Raw genomic sequence first — 6856 nt, 5'->3', positions numbered from 1 at the left:
TCCATTGAAAGGTCTTTGATAAGTATTTACGACATTAGATTGTTCATTCAACACTTCTTAAAAGGCGAGTATCATAGGACAATTTTCAGTTGTATGAATGTTGCAATCACAAATGCCACGAACACTTTCATTAACCTTATCCTTTTTTCCTTCCATGGCCTCAAATTTTCTTATGAGCGTAGTCACTTTATACTTGAGATCATCCTCTTCTTTCAAAAGATACAATCCACCTTTCTCCTTAGATTGAGTCCGCCTAGACGTGGTGTTCGATTTTGGATAATAGTCCCATGATTGTGTTTTTTCAGCAAGACTATCAAGGTAATCCCATACCTCATCGACATTTTTAATAATGAATTCTCCATTACACATTGTCTCGACCATTTGGCGCATGGAAGATGTCAGTCCATCATAGAAAAAATTTGTAATGCGCTACGTTTCAAAGCCATGTTGTGGGCATGAACTGACCAAATCCTTGAACCTTTCCCAATATTGGTAAAATGTTTCATCCTCCTTTTGGGTGAAGTTCATGATTGCTTTTATAAGGGTAATCGTTTTATGATGTGAAAAATTTTCTTTATAAATTCCCTCTGCATATCATTCCCTATGCCAATGGATCTAGGACGCAGTGAATATAACTACGTCTTAGCCTTCTCCTTCAAGGAAAAAGGAAAGAGTTTCAGCCTGACTGTGTCCTCAGATACATTTTGAAAACATAAAGTGGTTATGATCTCATCAAACTCTTTCAAACGTAAATATGGTTCTTCAGATTCAAGCTCATGGAACTTAGGAAGGAGTTGGATAACCCCTGGCTTGATGTCAATATGTCTTATATTTTCAGAAAAAATCATGCATGAGGGTGTACTCACCCTTGCTAGTTGTAAATAATCTCGTCAAGTACGAGGCGGGGGTGTTTGATGCACCTCATTCTCATCCTGAATGTCCTCCACCCTACGTTGGGGTAGAAGAGGTTGGTTTTCAGCCAGCACTTCAATTAACTCAGGGGATTTCGAGTAGTGTTTAGTCCTACGATGGATAGTTAACCCCTCAACCAATCCTCCTTCAGTCAAGAGACGTCGAGTGTTGTCACGGGCCCACATGGGCATGAAACACTCACAACCTTCAATCAAATTAGAAACCTAATCCTAAGAAAGGAAAAGAAAATCTAAAAAGAAAGAGAGGGTAGGAAAGAAGTTACCAAATTGGAGTCCCTAAGTTAAAAACCTGTAAAAGAAAACAAAATAAGTCAGTTTCTAAAGAGAAGGTCCAAAATTAGAAAATCCTTAAAAAGAAAGATAGAAGTAAACTAGTTTCTAAAAGAAGAATTCCTAAAGGAAAGTGGGAATTTCTAAAATAAATTAGGAAAGTCCTAAACTAGAAAGTAAGTTACTAAAAGAAATCTGAAAAATAGAAAGTAGAGAAAGAGCTTACCGAATTAGAAATTTCTATCTTAAAAGCCTACAAAATAGGAAAGTTAGTTTCTAAACAAAAAGTCTATAAGTAGAAAATTTCTAAAAATAAATTAGGAAACAAAGTTAGATTCTAAAAGAGTTAAAATTAGAAAGTTAGTTTTTTTTTTTTTTAAAAAAGGAAAATTTTCTAAAACTAAAAATTAGAAAGTTACTTAAAAGAAGAATCTAAATCTAAAATTAAAAAAGTACAGAAAGTAAGAGGAGAAGTTAGAAAGATGGTACCAAATGAGAAGTTCCTATATTAAGATCCTGGAAAAGAAAACAAAAGAGATTAGTTTCTAAAATAGAAAGTCTAAAGTTAGAAAGTTCCTACAATTGAAATAGAAAGTTAGTTTCTAAAAAGGAAAGTTCCCTAAACCTAGAAGCTAAGTTAGTTTCTAAAAAGAAGACCCAGAATTAGAAAATTTCTAAAATAGAAAATCTAAACCTAAAATTAAAAATTTTCTAAAAATAAACTAGTTTCTAAAAATAGAAAAAGTAAAGGAATTAGAAAAGGATTACCAATTTAGAAGTTTATGTCAGGATCCTACAAAACAGGAAAACAGGTTAGTTTCTAGAAATCAGAAAAATCTAAACCTAAAGTTAGAAAAATTCTAATCTTAAACTAATCCTAAAACTAGTTAATCTTAGAAAAACGTAACCGTCAATCCCCGACAACGGCGCTAAAAACTTGTTCACTCCCCAAGTATAGGGTTGTGATGTAGTAATAAACTCGGTGAGACCGAGGTCGAATCCCAAGGGACTAAAACCTGTACGTAATCTGAAACTCACTAGAACTAGAACTAGATTAAGATGAAATCTAAATTGAATGATTTTGAGGAATAATAGTGAAATACTAATCTAAAACTTAAGGAATTCAGAGGAAGGAAACTAGGGATTCAGAGGATCCACTTGTAGAGATCAGGGAGATCTACGGTCGATTCATGAACTCAACCGGACTTTGAGTCCCATCTTCATCCAGTTGGAAGATATAACCTAAAAATCAATTCTGAACTTCATTTAATCTAGTTTTCAAGAGATTTGACAGGTGTAAATTAGAATGGATTCCATCACAAAACCATGCACATGAGACAAAGTAAACAACAGAATTACGCTAATTCACGGTCAATCTGAGTGATGTATGAACGGTAGGAAGGGTGCCGTCATCTAACCATGCCTAGGAGACGACAGTAAACAACTGAGCTTCCTGACTTCATAATCACAAAGAGGGAAAAGGAAATACTCAAGCCATCGCAGATCTATTGTAATTTCAGTCACAACAAACCATTAACAACTAAAGGCATTCCTTAATAATCAAACCAGAATCAAATCAGTTCATAACATGAATCAAACCAGTAGAACACTACCCATCACGCCACAAGCTTCACCTCTTAGCCCTAGCTAAAAGGTTTAGCCTAGCATGGTCATGCTAAAACCAAGGAAAAACATGAAAGGAAAGAAATAAACAAAAAGAAAAAGAAAAAGGAAGAAAAGAACTCCTGGAAACCGGCTTCAAAATTCGCTTCCACGGCTGTAGTCCACATCCCCTGGGGTCCATCCCTTACCTTGGTGATTCTAGGGCGTCAAATCCATGCATTTAGCACCCTTTTTCAGTCTAAGCTCGTAAATACACCTTGCATCACAAACACGATTAAATTAAGCCGTTAAACAGTACCATGTTCGTAAATCTATGTAATAAATGAGGTCTAATATGCAATATTTGACCCTCAACACCACGTACATGTGGGACCCACCATGATGTTGTGTTTATCCATGCCGTCCAGCATCCCTGGATGCTGGATGTGAAGCTGGTTAACATGGAGTGCGTGTACTGACATGGGTGTGTACTAACAAGCTAACCAAAAACATATATCTATATAATATATATATATATATAACGTCAGTTGGTTTTTAGATTTTTGGGTGGGCCATTTATACAGTGCCCACCTTGATGCATTAATTTAATCCAAGCCATCCATTCCATTCCCTAGATTAATTTAAGCATTGAGTTGAAAAATGAAGTGAATCCGATTTTCTAGCAGGCCATACCATAAAAAACAGTATTTGGTACCATTGAAATTCACCCTAATGTTTCCATACACCCAAAATACCCCAAATATTGGGCTCGTTCAGACTGTCTCGAGCCATGGAATGTAATGGATGGAGTGGATTCACCTGATGCGGGCCCCACATGCGAAAAACCCCAAAAATACATTTTTTTTCAAAAAATAAATAGCAGCAGCAGACACTGCTGCTGCAACGACCAGAGGACGCCGCGCAGCATCCTGTTGCGCTCCTGCACCTCTGTGGATGGATGGGTAGGGCCGTGGGCCCCACTATAAGCCCCACCATGATATATGTTGAACATCCACGCCGTGTATTAGGTGAGTCCCCTTTGCGAAATTGGACCCTCCAAAAAATCAACTGATCACTGAACTCAGGCGGTCCACACCAAAAGGAGCGGGAGGTTGAATGTCTACCATTGAAATATTGTGGGTCACGGAAGTTTTGGATCTATATGAAAATTGTTCTTTCCCCATAATTCAAATATTTATAACTTTATGATCAGATTGGATGGAAAATAAACTTCATGGTGGGCCCCACATGGGACCCACTTGTATGAAGTGGATTGGCAAGAGTAATGTGTACAGCAGCTTTATAGCTGCTATATTAACATCAGCGAGTTCTGCTGGTCTTACATGAGGTATGAGTTATGTTGTCCTTTCGTCCGTCCAGCCCACACGTGTGGGTGGGACCCACCTGGATGCATTTTACATCCACACCGCTGGGCCCCCTTGACGCATGTATTCTATATTCATGCCATCCATCCACCTGACGACGTAGGGCCCACCTTGCATACATTGTATATCCAGGCCGTCCACCATCTGGATGGTGTGTCCATCCCAACCATCCATCCATTGGCTGGGACCAGACATCAGCAAATTTAGTGACCCAGACTGTCCATGTTTTTCTGGTGGACCACATGTGTGGACCCCACCGTGAGGTATGGGTCATATCCAAACTGTCCATCTGTGCATGCTGGTGGATGGGCCACCTGTTGTATGCCTGGATCTGCATCATTATGCAAATTGGGACGGTGCTGACCCACATGGTGCATGTGGTTTATTTACACTGTCCATCCATAAATCTGCAGGGATCTACCATGCTATAGGTACTGTCTAGCACGTGGACTCACCTGGCACGTGGATCACACCTTATGGATGAGGGTCATCTAGACTGTCCAGATCATGGGACGGCCATGATGTAAGTGTTGCATCATCACCATCCAGAGGACATGGGACCCACCCTAATATATGGGTACCATCCTCACGTCTAGCATCTGGACGTGGACCCACGTGGCGCATGTGTCTCATCCTCATCATCAATCTAAACGGTGGGACCCAATGATGATGCATATATTATATCCTGACCGTCCATTCACCTGGATGTGGACGTGGACCCACTTCAATATATGCATTATATATTTCATGCCTTCCATCCATGGCATGTGAGTGGGGCCCACCCACACGTGCTGCACGTGTGGGTTGGGACCCACATTGCTGTATGTATTCTATATCTACACCATCCATTTGAATGGATGGCCAATAAGGGCCAACCGTGATGTATTTTATCCTCTGTCCATCTGTTCTTGGATCATGGGATGTGTGGACCCCACTACAATGTATGGGTTTCATCGGGACTACCCACATGGGGCCCACCTTTGCTGCATGTATATGATCCACACTGCCCATTAACGGTGGGACCCACCTTTGCTGTGTGTGTTTATACACATTGTCCATCTAGGACCCATGTGCAGCATAGCTGCTTCACCACGTCAGCAAGATCCATGGGTCTCACAATGATGTATGTGTATTATCTACACTGTCCATGCACGGTGGACCATGATGTATGGGTATATCCCCACCGTCTGTCCAATTTAATGGACGTATGGCCCACCTTGATGCTTGTATTTTAGCCATGCCGTCTAACTGTTTCATTTGCACCGTACTCAGCCTCGTGGGACACCATGATATATGTGTTGTGCATCCAGGTTGTTCATTTGGTGGGCCTATTTAGAAGGTGCAGGCCCACCTGCTGGTCGTACAGGGCCCACCCAATATGATATAATCAGGCCCATGAGATGAGGCCCACTTGATGTAATGAGGGCCCATCGATATATAATTGAGGGCTATGTGCAGGGCCATCTGTTGTGCATTTTAGGCGCCCGTGATAAGGCCCATTGTGATATATTTTCGGCCCATATGCAAGGCCCAATGTGATGTGTATGGCCCATGTAATGCGGCCCATTTGATGTATATGAGACATATTGGTGCGGCCCACTCGTTGTATATGAGGTCCATGGTGATGTATATGAGGCCCATATGTGCGGCCCAATGTGGTGTGTATATGGCCCATGTTCGAGGCCCAATATGATGTATACCCGGCTCAGGTGTTAGGGCCCCTTGGGATGTATTTGAGGCCCGTGTATTGTGGCCCATATGATGTATGTAAGGCCTATGTGTTGCGGCCCATTGCGATGTATATTAAGGCCCATGGTTATGGCCGTTATGACATGTTCGAGGCCCATTGTGATATGTTTCCAGCCCATTTATTGAGGCCCGACTTAATGTGTATAAGGCACATTAGTGCGGCCCATTGATGCGGCCCACTTGTTGCATATGAGGCTCATTGGTGTGGCCCAATGATCCGACCCACCGTGATGTGTATATTAGGCCCAATGGTGTGGCCCAATGTATCGACCCACCGTGATGTGTAAGGCCCATCTGTGATGACTATTAGAGGCCCACTTATTGGATATTTGGGCCCACCTTATGTTTGACTCTATGTGGACCACTGCTTGGGTGCAATGTTGGTTGAATGTCCACATTGATGGGTAATGATGGTTAAACGCCCACATTGTGACCTTCCCTTGGGCCTAGTTAGGCCAATTCTCATCGATACCGATTGTATAAGCCGATTCTGATTGTCGAGGCTGATTCCGATTTGTCAAGGCCGATTCTAATTTGTCAAGGCTGATTGTCGAGACCTATATGATGTATATGCAACCCGCAGTTGAGGCCTATTATGATGTATTCATGGTCCATGGGTAAGGCCCATTGTGATGTATTTATGGCTTATGGGCAAGGCCCATTATGATATGTATTAGGCCCAAGATGCATGACCCATTTGATGTATTCGAGACCCATGTGTAGGGCCCACATGTCATGTATTTGAGGCCCATGAGTAGGGCCCACCTGCTGTGTATATGTGGCCCTTGAGTAAGGCCCATCGTGTTATATATTAGGCCTTTGTGTAAGGCCATGGGCCCATTATATGTTTGGCTCTATGTGGGCCATTCCTTGGGGGCAATGTTGGTTAAAGGTCCACATTGTCGAAGCCAATTGCTG

General features: G+C 41.6%; 1 non-coding gene across 1 annotated transcript; it reads left to right on the top strand.

Annotated features, from left to right (window-relative positions):
• Positions 1–439: 439 nt before the first annotated feature.
• Positions 440–546, top strand: LOC131254469 (small nucleolar RNA R71). Its single transcript, XR_009175583.1, has one exon. It is a non-coding gene; the product is annotated as a small nucleolar RNA R71 (small nucleolar RNA).
• The last annotated feature ends 6310 nt before the right edge of the window (positions 547–6856 follow it).

Source organism: Magnolia sinica, chromosome 8 (genome assembly GCF_029962835.1).
Source record: "Magnolia sinica isolate HGM2019 chromosome 8, MsV1, whole genome shotgun sequence".
Lineage (NCBI taxonomy): Eukaryota > Viridiplantae > Streptophyta > Magnoliopsida > Magnoliales > Magnoliaceae > Magnolia > Magnolia sinica.
Note: the sequence above shows the minus strand (reverse complement) of the source record. Positions and strands in the feature narration are given on the sequence as shown.